Raw genomic sequence first — 21412 nt, 5'->3', positions numbered from 1 at the left:
AAGCAGCCCACTCCTGCCTCCAACATTGAGTCTCATATTTAGAAGATGATTAGGAAATCTGCTTTCCTACTTGCACATCAAGTCTTCCTATTCAGGAAGCCTTTGTACTCAGGAAGGTGTAGAGTCTCTTGAGAAGGAGCCTAATGGCTACTTCTCCACCCTGTCAGGTCATATGTCCCAAGGGTGCCAGGAACTGTTAACCTCCCGCTTGATCCTGCTGACTTGCTATTGAACTCAAGGAAATAGAGACAGATGTCTTGTACGTTCTGGTTGAAATCCTGAAAAAGCTCCCATTGATTTCAGTGGGGCCATGGTTTCACCCTCTGAAAATTATCAACTATGCAGTGTGTCAAGGTTCCTTCCCCACTCTGAACTCTAGGGTACAGATGTGGGGACCTGCATGAAAATCTCCTAAGCTTACTTTTACCAGCTTAGGTTAAAACTTCCCCAAGGTGCAAACTATTTTACTCTTTGCCCTTGGACTTCCACTGCCACCACCAAACGTTTGACTGGGTTTACTGGGAAAGCATTGTTTGGAAACGTCTTTCCCCCCAAAATCCTCACCAAAACCTTGCACACCTAGGGAAGGCTTGATAAAAATCCTCACCAATTTGCATAGGTGACTACAGACCCAAACCCTTGGATCTTAAGAACAATGAAAAAAGCATTCAATTTCTTACAAGAAGAATTTTAATATAAGAAAAGGTAAAAAGAATCACCTCTGTAAAATCAGGATGGTAAATACCTTACAGGGTAATTAGATTCAAAACATAGAGAATCCCTCTAGGCAAAACCTTAAGTTACAAAAAAGACACAAAGACAGGAATATCCATTCTATTCAGCACAGCTTATTTCCTCAGCCATTTAAAGAAATCATAATCTAACACATATCTAGCTAGATTACTTACTAAATTCTAAGACTCCATTCCTGCTCTGTCCCCAGCAAAAGCATCACCCAGACAGACAGATTCTTTGTTTCTCCCCCCTCCAGCTTTGAAAGTATCTTGTCTCCTCATTTGTCATTGTGGTCAGGTGCCAGTGAGGTTATCCTAGCTTCTTAACCCTTTACAGGTGAAAGGGTTTTTCCTCTGGCCAGGAGGGATTTTAAAGGTGTTTACCCTTCCCTTTATTTTTATGACACAGTGGATGCAAGGAAGTCTTTTGAGGCTCACCCATTACTAGTAATCACACACCCTATCTTCATAGTGGCACATGATTCTGAAAACTAGTATTTTCCAGCATTTGAGAAGTGCAATTGCATCACAAAAGCCACATGCCCTGGGTGTGTGTTGGTTCATCTACAGAATATTGAGGTCTTAAGAAAATACTATAGTAATAATAAAGTCATAGAATCATAGGACTGGAAGGGACCTCGAGAGGTCATCTAATCCAATCCCCTGCACTAATGGCAGCACTAAGTATTATTTAGACCATCCCTGACAGGTGTTTGTCTGACCTGCTCTTAAAAATTTCCAAGGATGGTGATTCCACAACCTCCCTAGGCAATTTATTCCAGTGCTTAACCACCCTGAAAGTTAGGAAGTTTTTCCTAATGTTCAACCTAAACCTCCCTTGCCGCAATTTAAGCCGATTGTTTCTTGTCCTATCCTCAGAGGTTAAGAAAAACATTTTTTCTCCCTCTTCCTTGTAACAACCTTTTATGTACTTGAAAACTGTTATCATGTCACCCCTCAATCTTCTCTTCTCCAGACTGAACAAACCCAATTTTTTCAATCTTTCTTTATAGGACATGTTTTCTAGACCATCAATCATTTTTGTTGCTCTCTCTGGACTTTCTCCAATTTGCCCACATCCTTCCTGAAATGTGGTGCCCAGAACTAGACACAATACTCCAGTTGAGGCCTAATCAGCACTGAGTAGAGCGGAAGAATTATTTCTCGTGTCTTGCTTACAACACTCCTGCTAATACATCCCAGAATGATGTTCGCTTTTTTTGGAACAGTGTTACACTGTTAACTCATATTTAGCTTGTGATCCACTATGACCCCCAGATCCCTCTCCTCACTACTACTTCCTAAGCAGTCATTTCCCATTTTGATTGTTCCTTCCTAAGTGGAGTACTTCGCATTTGTCCTTATTGAATTTCATTCTATTTACTTCAGACCATTTCTCCATTTTGTCCAGATCATTTTGAATTATAATCAAAATGCAAAGCACTTGCAACCCCCCCCCCCAGCTTGGTATCATCTGCAAACTTTATAAGTGTACTCTCTATGCCATTATCTAAATCATTGATGAAGATATTGAACAAAACCGGACCAGAACTGATCCCTGTGGGACCTCACTTGTTATGCCCTTTCAGCATGACTGTGAAACTCTGATAACTACTCTCTCCAAATGGTTTTCCATCCAGTTATGCACTCACCTTATAGTAGCTCCATCTAGGTTGCATTTCCTTAGTTTGTTTATGAGAAGATCATGCAAGACAGTATCAAAAGCTTTACTAAAGTCAAGATATAACACGTCTACCACTTCCCCCCATCCACAAGGCTTGTTACTCTGTCAAAAAAAGCCATTAGATGGGTTTGACACAATTTGTTTTTGACAAATCCATGCTGTTACTTATCACCTTATCATCTTCTAGATGTTTGCAAATTATTTACTTAATTGTTTGCTCCATTATCTTTCTGAGTACAGAAGTTAAGCTTACTGGTCTGTAATTCCCTGGGTTGTCCTTGTGATGTTGCACTCCATATGTTTTATGGAAATATGCTTATGAGTGTGAATATAATGTAACTGGAATATGCTTTACGCAAAAGGTCTCTTGTAAGGTATCATTAGAAAGTTTGTGATCTACTGAGTGTGTTCATCCTATTTGTATGTACGTAGCATTCTTGTATCTAAAACTAGAAATATGAAGTATAACTCTGAGGTCCTACTGTAATTATGCAAAGTGTAGGCCATTAATGGTGGTTTAGAATCTTGATGGCTCCCATTGACCCAGACAATTGGTTGTAAATGTTTTATTTACCTGTAAACCTTCCTGTGTAGGTGTGGGCCAACCCAAGAAAAATTGAGACTAGGGGTCTTACAGTGACATGTGACCATGTCACATTATGTGGGAATCCATCTTAATCCTTGTACTTTTCCATTAATGAGGCAGGGGTGGGGACTAGCATAGACAAAGGATTCCTGCCTTGTGCCAAAGCTATAAAAGGAGGTGGAGCAGGACAAAAGGGGCTTCTAGTCATGAGAAAACCCCTGCTTACCACCTGAGATGTCTGCTGGAACTAACAAAAACTGTACCAGGGGAAAGGATTGGGCCCAGATTAGGAAGGAGTCTAGTCTGTGAAAGAAATTTATTGGAATATCTCTGAGGGGGAGATATTACCTGTAATCAGTTTCTTAATGTATTGGCCTTAGAAGTGTGTGTTTTTGCTTAATTTTGCTTGGTGACTTACTTTGTTCTGTCTGTTACTACTTGAAACTGCTTAAATTCTACTTTTTATACTTAATAAAACCACTTTTGTTTGTTAATAAATCCAGAGTAAGTGATTCATACCTGGGGGAGCAAACAGCTGTGCATATCTCTTTATCAGTGTTATACAGGGCGGACAATTTATGAATTTACTCTGTATAAGCTTTATACAGAGTAAAACTAATTTATTTGGGGTTTGGATCCCGTTGGAAACTGAGTGTCTGGGTGCTGGTGATAGGTAACCCACTGAGCTGTTTTCACTTAAAGCCTGCAGCTTTGGGGGCGTGGTCCAGACCTTGGGTCTGTGTTGCAGCAGGCTAGCATGTCTGGCTCAACAAGGCAGGGTTCTAGAAGTCCCAAGCTGGCAGGGAAAACGGGCTCAGAGGTAATTTCAGCACATCAGGTGACAGTCCCAAGGGGTTCTCTGTGACTGAGCCTGTCACAGTCCCTATTTCCCTTTTTATAGATTGGAATGATATTTGCTTTTTGCCAGTCTTCTGGAATCTCTCCCATCTTCCATGACTTTTCAAAGATAATTGCTACAGGATCAGATATCTTCTCAGTCAGCTCCTTGAGTATTCTGGAATGCATTTCATCAGGCCCTGGTGACTTGAAGACATCTAATTTGTCTAAGTAATTTTTAACTTGTTCTTACCCTATTTTAGCCTCTTCTGATCCTACCTTATTTTCACCAGCATTCACTATGTTAGATGTCCAATCACTACCAACCCTCTTGGTAAAAACTGAAACAAAAAAGTCATTAAACACCTCTGCATTTCCACATTTTCTGTTGTTGTTCCCCTCCCCCCCCATCATTGAGTAATGGGCCTATCCTGTCCTTGGTTTTCCTCTTGCTTCTAATGTATTTGTAGAATGTTTTCTTGTTACCCTTTATGTCTCTAGCTAGTTTGATCTCGTTTTGTCCCTTGGCCTTTCTAATTTTGTCCCTACAAACCTTTGTTACTTGTTTATATTCATCCTCTGTAATTTCACCTAGTTTCCACTTTTTGTAGGATTCTTTTTTTACTTTTAGATCACTGAAGATCTCCTGGTTAAGCCATAGTGGTCTTTTGCCATACTTCCTATCTTTCCTATGCAGTGGGATATTTGCTCTTGTGCCCTTTATAATGTCTCTTTGAAAAATTGCCAACTGTCTTCAATTGTTTTTCCCCTTAGACTTGCTTCCCATGGGATCTCACCTATTAACTCCCTCAGTTTGCTAAAGTCTGCCTTCTTTAAATCCATTGTCTTTATTTTGCTATTCTCCCTCCTACCATTCCTTAGAATCATGAACTCCATCATTTTGTGATCATTTTCACCCAAGCTGCCTTCCACTTTCAAATTATCAACCAGTTCCTCCCTGTGTGTCAAAATCAAATCTAGAACAGCCTCTCCCCAGTAGTGGTCTGCACCTTCTGAAATAAAATAATGTCTCCAATACATTCCAAGGACTTGTTGGATAATCTGTGCCCTGCTGTGTTATTTTCCCAACAGATGTCTGGATAGTTGAAGTCCCCCAGTACTTAATTATGACAGGTTTCAGAGTGGTAGCCATGTTAGTCTGTATCAGCAAAAACAACTAGGAGTCCTTGTGGATGGGTCACTACAATAACTAATTTCCCCCCTGCTGATACTCGCACCTTCTTGTTAATTGTTTGAAATGGGCCACCTTGATTACATTGAACTCATTAGCACTACAAAAGTGATTTTTCCTTCCTTCTTGTCTACTGTTGAGAATTGTCCACTTCCACCTTAATGGAATTGGCTCATTAGCACTGACCCCCCCCCCCTTGGTAAGGCAACTCCCATCTTTTCATGTGCTGTGTATTTATACTTCTCTACTGTATTTTCCACTCCTGCATCTGAGGAAGTGGGTTATATCCCACGAAAGCTTATGCCCAAATAAATTTGTTAGTCTCTAAGGTTCCACAAGGACTCCTCGTTGTTAGTACTTAATTGTATAAGCCAACACCTAGATCAAAACTGAGATGCAGCTAGGAAGGAATATTCCTTCCTGACCCCCAGCAGGTGATCAGCTGAATCTCTGGAGCATGGGATTTGATTATAGACGTCAAGCTGCAAGTGTTATGAGCATGTTGAGGGCAATGCAGACAACCCTGTTCTCTCCATGTCCCAAGAAGGAAGGGAATAAACAGTGGGACTCATAGATCCATAAATTCTGAGGCCAGAAGAATTTCCGAGACTATCCAGCCCAAAGCTGGATTTAAGCATATCTTTTAGAAAGATATCTAACCTTGTTGTAAAGACTCCAAGCTATGGTGAGACTACCACCACCTCCTCTGGTAAGCTGCTCCAATGTTTTATTTACCCGCACTGCTAGGGAATTACATCTTAATTCCATGCTAAATTTGTTTAATTTCAGCTTCCAGACATTGGATCTTGTTTATGCCTTTGCTAGCAAGATTGAAAAGCCCCCCATCAGATTTCTTTTCCATATGTTAGTACCTATACACAGTGACCAAGCCACCTCACAGCCTCCCCTTGATAAACTGAATAAATTGAGCTCCTTAGGCCTAATATCATACTTTTGTTTTCCAGCCCCGGTTCATTTTTGATTGATCCATTGATCATTTTGTGGCCCTCCTTTGAATTCTCTTCAGTGTTTCCACATCCTTCCCAAAGAATGGAAACCAGAACTGGACACAGTATTCTAGTAGCAGTCTTATCAATGCTGTGTACAGAGGCAAGATCATTTCTCTATTTCTTCTTGATCCTCCCCTTTTCAGATATCCAAAGATCTCATTTGCCCTTTTTGTCATAGCCTTGCACTGACATGTTGAGGCAATTATCTATAATAACCCCTAAATCCTTCTCTGAGTCACTACTTTCCAAGACAGTGCTTCCCATCCTCTAGGTATAATCTGTGTTCTTGGTGCTCAGATGTATTACCTTTAGATTTGCCTGTATTAAAACACATTTTATAGGATTATGACCATTTAACCAGGTTATTCAGATCACTCTGCAACTGCAACCTGTCCTCTTCATTATTTTCTGCCCCACCAATCTTTGTCATCTTCAAAATTTACCAGCAAAGATTTTATATCATCATTTAGATCATTGATAAAAATATTAAATAATGCTGAGCCAAGAGCTGATCTATGGGGACCCTGCTGGAAATGGCCCTGCTCATTGATATCTCATCAATAACAACTACATTTTGAAATATGTCACTCAGCCATTTTTTAATCCATCTACTGTGTGCACTGTTACTTCCCTGTAATGCATGCTTTTAAATCAAAATGCCACATGGTACTAAATCAAATGCCATGGAGAAATCCAAGTATATTATGTCAGCACATTTGCCTTTATTGGCCAGACCTATAACCTTGTCAAAAAGACAACATATTAATTTGACAAGTCCTACATTCCATGTAACTGTGCTGACTGGCATAATTATATTTTTAACCTCTAATTCTTTGTTGATAGCTTCCCAAATTAACCCAGGATTGATGTCAGGCTAATTGGGCTGTTCTTCCCTGGGTCATCTTTTATCCTTTTTAACTATTGAAACTACATTGGCAGTTCTCCAATCCTTTGAAATTTTCTCAGTTTTCCTGTATTTATTAAAAACTAACATTTAGTGGTTCAGAGAGCTCCTCAGCTTGTTTCTTTAAGACCCTTAGATACAAGTTATCCAAGCCTGTTGATTTGAAAATATTTAATTTTAGCAGATGCTGCCTCACATCCTCCTTTGTTATAGGTGGTAAACTTTCTAGTTCATCAGCATCATCGTATGGGATGGATACATTCTCCTGCTTCATTTCAAGTACAAAATAGGGCAGAAATGTTCAATAGGTAGTTCTTTCTACATCACTATGTACAATTTTACCACATTCATCTATACCTGACCTAGTTTTTCCCCCCTAATATGTATTTAAAATGCTTACTTTTTGTCTTTAACTCAACTGGGCATTGATGCTTCATTGATTCCTTTAGCTTCCCTTATCATCTACATTTTTAAACTTGTAATTTATAGTCATTGCCATTAATTTCCTCTTTTTCCATCCTTTGTATATTATCATTTTATGTTTTATTGCCACTTCCACATCTCCTTTTAAACAGAATGGCTTCTTGCCTCTTTAACCTTTCTGCATCTGTGTGATCTTGGCTTTTTGAGCATCCAATACAACATCCTTAAATGATCTTGGTGAAAATTGGTTTTGATTTTATAGAGTTATTACCTCTTTTTGCATGTGCAGAACATTCTGAACAAGTTATTTTCCCTAAGGGCTAGATAGTGCTGTGTCAGCACAGTCCTGCATTGGGAACAGCATAAAGCCACAGCCACCCAGTCTTAAAAGACTCACAATGCCTTATGGCACTCCCTGGTGCATAAGGGAATGCTGCACAAATTTCCCTTTAAGAGTTGCAGCGTATTATTTCTACGTAATTCAAGTGCCTATTCTGCACAAGAGGGGAGTACTGAGGGAACTGCACTTCCCTAAACTCAGATACTGCAATTCTGCTCCGCCCTCATATAGGCCATAGGCAAGGTGGGGTTCCTTCTTCCCACCCCTGTGTACTGAGTTGGAATATGGCCAGGATACAGGAGTTAACACTCTCTTATGAGGAGGTCCTTACAATCTTTGATGACTACATGATACTGATCCAGTATGCCCACGCTTAGCTTGTTAGATCTACAGAGTGACAGCATAGGGAGCTGTTGCTATAAGCTTTCTGGAAGACTAGTTTTGGATGGTACACTAATTATAAAATTAGATTTTTAACACCAATGTTTTTTCTATTAAAATTTGCATGACATAAAAGGAATTAGAGTAATGGTGTAAAAGCCAGTAAAATAATGCATTTCTGCTCCCTCCTAGGGTCAGGTTTTGAAGCCATGTATTTACATTTTGAAAAAATCTGATTTACTTGTACACCAGAACTTACACTACAGAGTTGAGCTTCTTCAAGTAATTTAACTTTTCAAGAGGTCCATCTTATCCTGTCACAGGCTTGTCTACATGAGGAAATTGACCATGTAGCAATTCTGCAATAGCTATTCTTGTATAACTCCCCTGCCTGGATACTCTATTCCAGAATAAAAGTGACTTAATTTTTGAATAATTAGCCCAATTTAATTACTCATTAATAATACTTATAAAATATTCAAATTTTATAACATATTTATAATCGTTTATAATTTATTTTATAATTACAACTATATAATTAATAATTACTTTTATTCCAGACTAGAGTGTCCACACAGAGGAATCCTGCTAGAATAGCAAGAGTGAAATAGTAACTCCACTATAGCTATGCGGTTAATTTCCCTGTGTAGACAAGCTTATACCATAAGGGAGCACAAGATTTATAAGGATAAAAACTCAGCATGAGTATTCAGAACTGCTATCATTAACTGGGCAATTGGCAAATTTTGTTGTTCCTTCCATGCAGTGAGGCAGTTTCACAAACCCCTGTGGAAAGTGTACAAAATTCTTTGTTTGATAGAAGTATCTTTTTTGGCTTTACCTTTGTTCCTCAAAGAACCAGTAAATTTTATACTAAATAAAGCTCTTTCTTTTTACTTTCAAAGTTTCAAATATATCAAAGAGATATATGGCCACATTTATCTCTATAGAAAGCAAGCTCTTTCCTCTCTTTAATGTGTTCCCCTCACTGTTGGTATTTATCAGTTCACTGATCCTTCTGGACTCTCATTATCCCTTTGTTAAGGAATACTTTCTTGAAAGATCTGCTCAACCTAGTCTCCATATGCTCAGCCTTTAGCTCTTGGACCATAGCATGATATCAGTACTTTTTTCAAAGGGCAAAGGACAGTTTGTTGATGCTATATTTCCTCCAGCTTCTAAAGAATCCACGCGTATTTTACACATTACCAGTAGCCTTCCTGATCACAAAGATAGAACAAGTATTGATGGTAAAGAGATTACAAATAAAAAACTGAATCTGCTATTCACTAAAATTGCAAAATTACAACGTTTTCATGTATGCTGTGTTGTTGTAGCCGTGTTGGTCACTGGATAATAGAAAGACAAGGTGGGTGATAGCTTTTATCTCTCACTAACAGAAGTCAGTCCAATAAAATATATTACCTCACCCAACTTGCCCCTCTAATAATGTTTTCATGGCTTTCAGAAGTCCTAAGGAACTGAATCATTCCATTTGTGCTATCTAGTCATTACAGCAGAAGAATGGGAGCCAGTAGTCCTACATTTTAGTCCTGACTCTGCTACAGAATCTCAGTGTGTGACCTAGATCAAGTGTCTTAATGTGCCTCAAGCTACCCTTCTGTAAAATGGATATAACAACACTTCTAACTTACAGGAGTATTAGTTTACTGTGTATAAATTCTTGAGATTTTCAATATACTTGCAACTGCATAGTTTCATTATTTATTATAAAACTTGCATATTTTCCAAGCAATAGTTTGGAAAAGTTACTAAAAGAAGAAAGAAAAGGGATCAGAGATATCAGTAGTTGTAAGATTATGTAGGACCTTCAGAGGAAGGATAAGTAACTTGAATTTGTTGGTATTAGAGACAGGAACCCAATTAAGAAATTCAGAGTTGGAGGTGATGAGCAAAAATAATTTAACGTGGCAGTATTTTGGATAGACTGGAGGATGGAATGTGAGAAGTCTGGAAAGGAGAACGTTAGAGTAATCAAATTCAGAATTAGTATGGACTGCATGCATGCATTTTAGGGTAGAATTTGACTCAGGTTGTATGTTACCACATTAGTACTTTGTCATATATTATACCGTAGAATAACATGCAGGTATACGTAGGCAAAACATGCAGGTACATATATGCAGTATTTCCAAGGGTTTATAAAAATAGAATGTTTTGCTACTTTTCTTCAGAATACTCATATCTCAGCAAATATTTAGGAAGGAATAAAAATAAAAGCTATTGAAGAAGCTCAGGTAGAGTTTAGGAATCCCTTAATCTGAACCATAAAGTGCTGATCTGCAACAACTAAGGCTCTGAGCACTGAAAACCCTTTTAATACCCTGTTTCTAATCTAATGCAATGGCACTGTGGGAAGGGGACCATAAGCATTTAATTCTGACAACTTGTATTGAGGCGTGTGAGATGATTCTTGTATGGAATTATGGTGGGCTGATATATTTCTTTTATGCTTTTATTACCCAGTTATTGAATTTTGAACTTTTTTTTGTCAACTGTTCCAGTGACATGATCTTTCTCTGTCCATGAGTAACTGTCACAGCAAAAATACCAGAGCAAAATACTATGTATGTGCTACAATATGTGCTAGTTATCTCAGCCGATTTGTAGGAAACCAAAAGTCATGACTAAAATGCGGTGAAATGGGTTAATATGGATTGCCCTAGGGACTGCTATTTGTCTGGCGTTTCTAACAGGTGGCCCCATAAGACAGTGGTATTCATGTGGAGGAATTGCCATGGGGAATGTGATTTTATTTGCCGTGAGACTATGATTAGTCAGTGACTGTAGTTGCAAAACCAGTTTGTGTTAACATAGTTTTCAGTGTGTTTGTTAAACTGAGCCACAGCAGGTTCATTAGAAATAGGAATGTGGTTTTTCATTTAAAAAAAAAAAATCACAAAGAACAAATCTACAGCTTGTGGACTAGACTTTTGCAGCCATGGTGTTTGGGGTGAGGGGTGCAAAAGGAGGCCTTTATCTGCCTGCAGAATGCTGACATGGAAAGAATACCACTAGGGGTCTCCTGAGGAGAGAGCTAAGGGGCAGTAGTTGCTACACACTTTAAAAGAATATACTCTCTCTTCATGGAATAGGTCTAGAAGACACACAACCCCACTCACGTTACTCAGTTATGGCTTCTGGGGATCAAGGAGTATAAGCACTGGGGTTGATTGTCCCGTAAGAGTGAAAAAGGGCTCCCTGAGACCAGGGCTGGCTCCAGCTTTTTTGCCTCCCCAAGCGGAAAAAAAAAAGAAAAGAAAAAAAAAAAACCTGATTGAGCTGCCTCCGAAGTAGAAGGGAGGGAATGAAGGGCCCGCCGCTGAAGACCCAGACGTGCCGCCCCAATAACTGATGGAGTGCCGCCCCTTTCTATGGGCTGCCCCAGGCACCTGCTTCCCTCGCTGATGCCTGTAGCTGGCCCTACCTGAGACACCCCTACCTACCCTTTGCACATTCACACAACAAGCAGCCACAATCTGACCCTATACTTTCTCAGAACTCCAATCCACGTCAGCCTGGTATCTTATCAGCTGCAGAACTAGTTGGGAATGTCTGATTTTTTTAGTTATAAATCAGGTTGCAACTGAGCCTGATTAGGAGTTTGAACTGAAGCTGTCTTTGGAAAGCTGTGAGATTTTATGGAGGAAGTGAAACCCAATTTTCCTATCCTCTTAGCTTGGCATGTGAAGTTGTTTTTTTTTTTTTAAAGAATTTAAACTATGTGATCAAGGCTTTTTTTTTCTTCTTCTTGGAACAGGACTAATATGGAAATTTAAAGGTCTGAGTGGTTCCCCTCTGGAAGTTCCTAACATTGCTATCAGTATCATTCCTTTTTATAAATGGAATCGTTACAGTTCTAAGAAAGAAAGTATTCTAAGAATGCACTCATAAAAGATTATGCGTACAACGAAATTTTTTAGCCTCAATGGGAACAGAAAGCTTTGTTTGACGGTGGGGGGGGGCGATGAATAACGTATTTAAATCACTTTTTAAAGCAATTGCTAAAGAAACACCATCCTTTGTATAATGGAATACAACATATGAAACAGTTATCCCCAAAGCAGCACACAATGAAAAACCAGCTGGGAAAGGAGCTTGAAATGATGTGAGATTTATTTTCTTATACTCGTATTTCCATAACCTCATCTCATGACTCAGCATTTCTGATGGAAATGAGCTAGTGTTAAATACATCACATGGGAGTGTGACTAAGATACATTTGGATCTCAGATGAGTGACAGATCTCACAGTTTGATTACAGTTCGGGTATGTCACACTTGTGGAGCACAACTTCTGCTTCTGCCAAGGAGACCTGACTGCAGAAGCTCCTGAGAAGATGTGCTTAATCAGCATATTGTCTGACTGAACTGGCCATGCCCCTTCCATGGGCAGCATCATTGGCCCTATACAGACCTCCCATCAGAGGCAAGGTTGAGGTGCTTCCCTCAGCTGCAACCTCCCTCACAGGAGACTGATTTATGCCAGCAGGTGGATTTCAGAGCCAGTGTTGCTCAAGCTGAGCCATGAAGAGATGTGATTTTTATGAATTTGGTGGTTCAAAGTTATCCAATGAATGGTTTAAGTGAATGAATCCCACCCTCTGGGTCATTTACAAACTATTTGCTAGGACAACTTTGAATGTTCTGTGCTTAAGCTGAATTATTAGTCATCTAGTTGCATGGTATTGTTTCTACACCCGAACTGGATGACTCCCAAATCTCCAAAGAGTTTTCAAGATGGCCATGTGAACACTTCCAGAGCAAATACACATTTTCACAGCTATTCATGAAACCGTCCATTTGCATGAACATCCTCATGAACAAAAACCTACTTATATGAATGGCCATGGAAAATGAACGTAAAGAGACAAAAATACCATGTAATCAAATTAATAGTTTTACTCAAATCAGTGTTCACTTTTGCACGGTATTCATCCAGAAACACACACAACTGAATTTCAGTGCCACACATATATCTTTGGAAATTTGCTATTTAGCAGAGTTTGTTAGACACTCATTTCAACAGAGATAATATGCTAGAAAACTTGCTGCTGGGAATTGGTGTGTTTCTGCTTAGAACCTTCTTCAGGTTTTCTCATTCCCAGCCATCACATCTGGCAAGCACGCTCAGTTTAGAGAGACCAGAAATGAGAGTTCACTGGAATGTTGCAAGCTGCTGTGTCATTGAGAAAAGGAAAGATGGACAGAGGGCTGCTCTGTCCAAAGCTGGCACTCCAGTGAGAAAACTTAAGTTAATTTGATACTTCATAAGGTAGTGAGTTCACTGGGGCCATTACTTTGAAGTAAATATACAAGTGTAAACAAGTGTTCGAAATTCCTGTTCTGCTCCTTAAATTTTTCTGTCTCCTTAATTTGTATGCCCTATATTATCTAATACACTTTTAAAATATACTCTGTGAAATTATCGTCTTCTAACTTTTGTAGGGAAGGTAAGAGTATTCTTTAGGACTGAGGAGTGTTGTGTATGTTTTAATAGTTTTAAACTATTTTATTTTAACCTGATGTCCCACTTTAAAAAAAAAGTAGATTAATGTCTAATTACAGTTTATATTTTCCAGTCAGAGTGAGAGGAAGATCCTGCCCTGTACTGTGCAGGAGCACTGGAAGAGGAAGCCAATTCTCACCCTGCATGAGCAGCAAAGCAGAATCTCTCTCTAGCCCTCAGGAGAGTGCTAAGAGCAACCCCTGGTTCCCATGTTGGCCTGTGCACCACATAGTTATGATCAGTATCTTCCCATGTTATGAAAAATATTTTTACATATGGCTGAACTGTACTGGACATTCACATGACTGGACTGTACAGGACATTAATGTTTTGAAGTAGACAACATTCCAGAACCGCTACCAGTTTTTGTGCCATTACATTGATGTTGTATTCTGTATCACATTGTGTAATTTGTACCTAGCTAAGATTATTTGCTCTGGCCAATCTGTGTCAGGTAATTGTTGACTCTTTCAAGAATATATAGATAGGTCTGTACATTTGTCTCCTTCTTTCTCATATAATTCCTAATGGCCCCTCAGACTCTGGTCCTGGACTTCATCTCAGAAACCACTAGCTCTTCATCCTCCATTGATCCTGGCGTTAGGGATTCCAAACTCTGCAATATTACTCGCTTAACAGCTTCCACTGTACAATCTGTCACATACATCTTACTAATAAGAGCTATGACTGCAACTGGAAAGAGAGCTCCCAAGTCAGCTATGTTTTAGTTGGATAATGTGTGTCTGATTTATAAGCCTGAGAAAATGAGCATATAATGGAATAGAACTTTGTTCTCCTATTTGGGAGCCTCTAGCTAACTGTTCTTAGTGTGACAGATAGGGCAATTTCCCACAATATCCTTGAAAAGATTTATTGAATTAAGTTTAAGTATCTTTGGAGTCCATTGTATTAAGTGCAAACTATATGTATTATTGTGGGATTGTATGTAACTTCTCTAGTGGGGAAACATGGCCAAGGTAAATCTTGGAAAGTATTATGAATCTCAAAGGACTATTTTAAACAATATGCCAGGCAAGAAGGAACTTTTGAGACAAGTAAAATTGAGTGGGCTTCTTAGGCAGTAACTGGAGGAAGGTGAATGCAAATTACCACTTCCAAATCCAACCTTTTGAAGCTGTGCCCTGAGGAGAAAACTAGTGTCTGCTGATTACCAATTCCCAGACTATGAAGTTCGAAAGCTCAAACTGTATAAAGAAAACACTGACCCTTTCAGGGTTGTTTTTGTTCTGAGACAACATTGTTGTGAACTTGTAACCACAGAAACTCCTCTTGGTGGGGGCTAAAGGACGGATTGCATACCATTTATGCTGTGCATAAGCTGTCAGGGAGAAAGCAATCCATAGACTCTAGCTGTTTAGGCTGTCTGGCTTGCTGGGAATAACATAGTTTAAGGAACTGTACAGCCTGGAAAAAAATGGGTCAGGAGGTAGAGGGACCTGGGTGTCTACCCAAGAGAGGTGACAGCTGAGAAGTCAGAAACCTAGAGTGGATGTCCTTATTGGACTATGAGGATGAAATACAGGTGCAGTTGCCCTGAACCATAACACTCGGCACATAATTTAACTTCTTTTCGTTCCGGTCTTAGTAGCATTATCAACAACTATTGGTTGCAAATACCTTCCTACCACGGTGGTCTGTGATCTTATCATGTCTTATCCAGTAAGCAGTGTATGGTCTGGTCAGTATCTGGCTGGGAAACATCTATGGGAATTTTATTGCTCTGCAGGAAGTGGTGCTGCTGATTTAGTGCAGTAGGTGGCAGTGTTCCTCTCTGATTTAGTGCTGAACAGAGCTAGTAAAAAAACTGGGGGGGAAATTATTAAAATTTTAATAAAAAAACCTGTCTTTGTCTAGTCTACAAGCTCTCATGCTGGCTGGCAGTTCTCTAGGACAGTGTTGGGGGCAACATACTCTCTGACAGGGCTGGTCCTAGACTAAATGGCACCACAGGTGAGGAGTGTCTTTGGCCCCTCCCCCATTTGTTAAACTTTTGAATATCTTATTTTTTTATTGCATTTGTAACCCATTTCATGACTTTGATTCATGATTTGCATGCATGAATTATGCTTGTCATATAAGAGGATAAATTTGCCCGATAGGATCTGTAAATCTGTATTTATTCATGCCATATATAATCAGACAAGAAAACAACACCCCAAACCTGGCGCCCCGCAAGCCCAGCACCCCAGGCAGTCACCTGGGTTGCCTGCCCCTAAATCCATCCCTCCTCTCTGAGGTTTCATACACTCAGATGAGCTGTAAAATGAAAAGTAATGGCTGATGATTAAAGCTGATTGGAACATTTTCACCAAAACGAAAGTTCATCAAAGCTGAAATGTTTCATGGAGACGTGATTGTTTTGATGAAGTTTTCATTGGGAAGTTTTTTAGAGAGAGCGCTTGGGAGAGCTCTCACCCCGCATCCTTGGTTAAGGCCTGGTGTGGGACGGGAGACGCAGTTCAAGTCCCTGCTTTACCTGATTCATAGTGATCTAGGCTGAAAACCTCTACTCTGAGTGAGGCAGATTCCCACATACCAGGCCACTGTCCTAACCACCAAGGCGTATACATGCTCAGGTTTTGATATGTTTTCATTTCAGTGTAGATTGAAAACACATTTTGAAATCTTGAAAGTTTCCCCAAAATGGAATTGTCCTCCAGCCAGCTCTACTGATGATCATTAAGGGTATGTCTACACTACGAAATTAGGTCGAATTTATAGAAGTCGGTTTTGTAGAAAGCGTTTTTATACAGTCGAGTGTGTGTGTCCCCAAACAAATGCTCTAAGTGCATGTAGTCGGTGGACTGTGTCCACAGTACCGAGGCAACCGTTGAATTCCAGAGCTTTGCACTGTGGGTAGCTATCCCACAGTTCCCGCAGTCTCCACCGCCCATTTGAATTCTGGGTAGAAATCCCAGTTCCTGATGGGGCTAAAACATTGCCACGGGTTCTTCTGGGTACATATCGTCAGGCCCCCATTCCCTCCCTCCCTCCCTCCCTCCGGAAAAGCAAGGGCAGACAATCGTTTTGCGCCTTTTTTCTTGAGTTACCTGTGCAGACGCCATACCACGGCAAGCATGGAGCCTGCTCAGCTAACCGTCACCGTATGTCTCCTGGGTGCTGGCAGACGTGGTACTTCATTGCTACACAGCAGCAGTTTATTGCCTTTTGGCAGCAGACAGTGCAGTATGACTGGTAGCCATCATCGACGTAGTCCTGGGTGCTCTTTTAACCAGGCGCCTGGGCAAACATGGGAGTGACTCAGCCAGGTCATTTCCCTTGTTTCGGCTCATGTTGATTGTGTCCTACCAGCAGTGCACTGTCTTTTAATCTGCAGCTAGCAGAAGACGATGGCCAGTAGTCATACTGCACAGTCTGCTGTCAGCAAGATGTATAAAGATAGATGAAGTGGCTCAAAACAAGAATTAGATCAGATTTGTTTTGTATTCATTTTCTCCTCCCTCCCTCCCTCTGTGAAATCAACAGCCTGCTACACCCAGTATTGAGTTCTATCCTTGAGGTTTTGAGTTCTATCCTTGAGGCGGCCATTCAGTTTCTCGCAAAGCCACCCCCTTTTTTATTTTAATTCCCTATAAGCCATGTCGTCAGTCGCCCCTCCCTCTGTCAGGGACAGCAGACAATCGTTCCGTGCCTTTTTTCTGTGCAGATGCCATACCATGGCAAGCATGGAGCCCGCTCAAATCACTTTGGCAATTAGGAGCACATTAAACACCACACGCATTATCCAGCAGTATATGCAGCACCAAAACCTGGCAAAGCGAAACCGGGTGAGTAGGTGACGTCAGCGCGGTTATGAGAGTGATGAGTAAATGGACATAGACTTCTCTCAAAGCACGGGCCCTGCCAATGTGGGCATAATGGTGCTAATGGGGCAGGCTCATGCGGTGGAATGCCGATTCTGGGCCTGGGAAACAACCACAGACTGGTGGGACCGCATAGTGTTGCAGGTCTGGGACGATTCCCAGTGGCTGCGAAACTTTCGCATGCATAAGGACACTTTCATGGAACTTTGTGACTTGCTTTCCCCTGCCCTGAGGCTCAAGAATACCAAGATGAGGGCAGCCCCCACAGTTGAGAAGCAAGTGGCAATAGCCCTGTGGAAGCTTGCAATGCCAGACAGCTACCGGTCAGTCGAAAATCAATTTGGAGTGGGCAAATCTACTGTGGGGGCTGCTGTGATGCAAGTAGCCAACGCAATCAAAGATCTGCTGATATCAAGGGTAGTGACCCTGGGAAATGTGCAGGTCATAGTAGATGGCTTTGCTGCAATGGGATTCCCTAACTGTGGTGGGGCCATAAATGGAACCCATATCCCTATCTTGGCACTGGAGCACCAAACCAGCGAGTACATAAACCGCAAGGGGTATTTTTCAATAGTGCTGCAAGCACTGGTGGATCACAAGGGACGTTTCACCAACATCAACGTGAGATGGCTGGGAAAGGTACATGACGCTCACATCTTCAGGAACTCTGGTCTGTTTCAAAAGCTGCAGGAAGGGACTTTCTTCCCAGACCAGAAAATAACCGTTGGGGATGTTGAAATGCCTATAGTTATCCTTGGGGACCCAGCCTACCCATTAATGGCTCATGAAGCCATACATAGGCAGCCTGGAGAGTAGCCAGGAGCTGTTCAACTACAGGCTGAGCAAGTGCAGAATGGTGGTAGAATGTGCATTTGGACGTTTAAAAGCGTGCTGGCGCAGTTTACTGACTCGGTTAGACCTCAGCGAAACCAATATTCCCACTGTTATTACTGCTTGCTGTGCGCTCCACAATATCTGTGAGAGTAAGGGGGAGACGTTTATGGTGGGGTGGGAGGTTGAGACAAATCGCCTGGCTGCTGGTTACACACAGCCAGACACCAGGGCGGTTAGAAGAGCATAGGAGGGTGCGGTGCGCATCAGAGAAGCTTTGAAAACCAGTTTCATGACTGACCAGGCTACGGTGTGAAAGTTCTATTTGTTTCTCCTTGATGAAACTCCCCACCCCTTGGTTCACTCTACTTCCCTGTAAACTAACCACCCTCCCCCCTCCCTTTGATCACTGCTTGCAAGACAATAAAGTCATTGTTGCTTCACGTTCATGCATTCTTTATTAATTCATCACACAAATAGGGGGATAAGGTAAGGTAGCCCAGGAGGGGTGGTGGAGGAGGGAAGGACAAGGCCACACAGCACTTTAAAAGTTTAAAACTTATTGAATGCCAGTCTTCTGTTACTTGGGTAATCCTCTGGGGTGGAGTGGCTGGGTGGCCGGAGGCCCCCCCACCACGTTCTTGGGCATCTGGGTGAGGAGGCTATGGAACTTGGGGAGGAGGGCGGTTGATTACACAGGGGTTGTAGCGACGGTCTGTGCTCCTGCTGCCTTTCCTGCAGCTCAACCATACGCTGGAACATATTAGTTTAATCTTCCAGCAGCCTCAGCATTGAATCCTGCCTCCTCTCATCACACTGTCGCCACCTTTCAGCTTCAGTCCTCTCTTCAGCCCGCCACTTACTCTCTTCAGCTCGCTACCTCACCTCCCGGTCTTTTTGCGCTTTCCTGCACTCTGACATTGTCTGCCTCCATGCATTCATCTGTGCTCTGTCAGTGTGGGAGGACAGCATGAGCTCAGAGAACATTTCATCGCGAGTGCATTTTTTCGCCTTCTAATCTTCGCTAGCCTCTGGGAAGGAGAAGATCCTGTGATCCTTGAAACACATGCAGCTGGTGGTGAAAAAATAAAGGACAGTGGTATTTGAAAAGACACATTTTATAGAACAATGGGTACATTCTTTTACGGTAAACCTTGCTGTTAACATTACATACATAGCACATGTGCTTTCGTTACAAGGTTGCATTTTGCCTCCCCGCACCGCATGGCTAACAGCGGGGAACATTTCTGTTCAGCCATAGGCAAACAGCCCAGCAGGAACAGGCATCTCTGAATGTCCCCTTAAGAAAAGCACCCTATTTCAACCAGGTGATCATGAATGATATCACTCTCCTGAGGATAATACAGAGAGATAAAGAACTGATGTTGTTTGAACACCAGCAAACATACACTGCAATGCTTTGTTCTACAATGATTCCCGTAGTAGTATGTGCTACTGGCCTGGAGTGGTAAAGTGTCCTACCATGGTGGATGGAATAAAGCTGCCCTCCCCAGAAACCTTTTGCAAAGGCTTTGGGAGTATATCCAGGAGAGCCAAAAATGCCAGGGCAAATTAATCATTAAACATGTTGGCTTTTAAACCTTGTATGGTATTTTAAAAGGTACACTCACCAGATGTCCCTTTTCCGCCTGGTGGGTCCGGGAGGCAGCCTTGAGTGGGTTCAGGGGGTACTGGCTCCAGGTCCAGGGTGAGAAACAGTTCCTGGCTGTCGGGAAAACCGGTTTCTGCGCTTGTTTGCTGTGAGCTATCTACAACCTCATCATCATCGTCTTTCTCATCCCCAAAACCTGCTTCCGTGTTGCCCCCATTTCCACTGAAGGAGTCAAACAACACAGCTGGGGTAGTGGTGGCTGAACCCCCTAAAATAGCATGCAGTTCATCATAGAAGCGGCATGTTTGGGGCTCTGACCCGGAGTGGTCATTGGCCTCTCTGGTTTTCTGGTAGGCTTGCCTCAGCTCCTTAAGTTTCACGCAGTACTGCTTCGGGGTCCCTGTTATGGCCTCTGTCCTTTATGCCCTGGGAGATTTTCACAAATGTTTTGGCATTTCAAAAGTTGGAATGTAGTTCTGATAGCACGGATTCCTCTCCCCATACAGTGATCAGATCCCGTACCTCCTGTTCGGTCCATGCTGGAGCTCTTTTGCGATTCTGGGACTCCATCATGGTCACCTCTGCTGATGAGCTCTGCATGGTCACCTGCAGCTTGCCATGCTGGCCAAACAGGAAATTGAAATTCAAAAGTTTGCAGGCCTTTTCCTGTCTACCTGGTCAGTGCATCTGAGTTGAGAGTGCTGTCCAGAGCGGTCACAATGGAGCACTCTGGGATAGCTCCTGGATGCCAATAGCATCTAATTGCGTCCACAGTACCCCAAATTCGACCCAGCAAAACCGATTTCAGCGCTAATCCCCTTGTCGGGGTGGAGTAAGGAAATCGATTTTAAGAGCCCTTTAAGTCGAAAAAAGGGCTTCGTCATGTGGACGGGTGCAGGGTTACATCGATTTAACGCTGCTAAATTCGACCTCAACACCTAGTGTAGACCAGGGCTAAGGATCCAATAAAGCTTTTTGCAAGAGTACTGGTGATTACCCAGGTATCCTGACAAAATGGTGAGTATTATGGTCTGTGCAATGTTGTGGCTTTTAGTTACCTGCTACAATAAAAATTGAAGCAATAAATGATTGACGGACTGTCCATCATCTGCAATGACATTTGTTTTATAATTTTGACAAATATATGTTGCATTCATTGAACACTGAAGGAAACTATTGGGTTTCACTTTACTGTTTAATTCTAAGGCTGAGACATAACATTATTGTATCTCAAGCTTCCGACTCATGTTTCTATCTGCATTGGGCTGAGGGAATTCAAGTATGTTTAATAAGTGGATCATATGTACTTTTGTTATAAAGCTTTCATATAAATTGTAATAATAAAAAAGGCATTTAGTTCAAAATGGAAGGATTTATAACCCAAGGAATCCTGGAAGGATTTCTGCTTCTGAACCTCTCTGAAGTATTGCCTCTGGTGTCCTTATGGTGACAGAACAACTCAGTTTTGCACAATGAAAATGAACAGATGTTGAAACGCATGTAA

General features: G+C 41.5%; 1 long non-coding RNA gene across 1 annotated transcript in view; it reads left to right on the top strand.

Moving 5' to 3' along the window:
* Positions 1–15486, top strand: part of LOC119843621 — a 164665-nt gene extending 149179 nt beyond the window's left edge. The window contains exon 4 of the long non-coding RNA XR_005289032.2: positions 13694–15486. This is a non-coding gene — a long non-coding RNA (uncharacterized LOC119843621). The remainder of the gene's footprint in view (positions 1–13693) is intronic.
* Positions 15487–21412: the final 5926 nt, after the last annotated feature.

The sequence above is a fragment of the Dermochelys coriacea genome, chromosome 1 (assembly GCF_009764565.3).
Source record: "Dermochelys coriacea isolate rDerCor1 chromosome 1, rDerCor1.pri.v4, whole genome shotgun sequence".
NCBI lineage: Eukaryota > Metazoa > Chordata > Testudines > Dermochelyidae > Dermochelys > Dermochelys coriacea.
The sequence above is the reverse complement of the archived record's forward strand: the minus strand, read 5'-3'. Positions and strand labels throughout refer to the sequence as shown.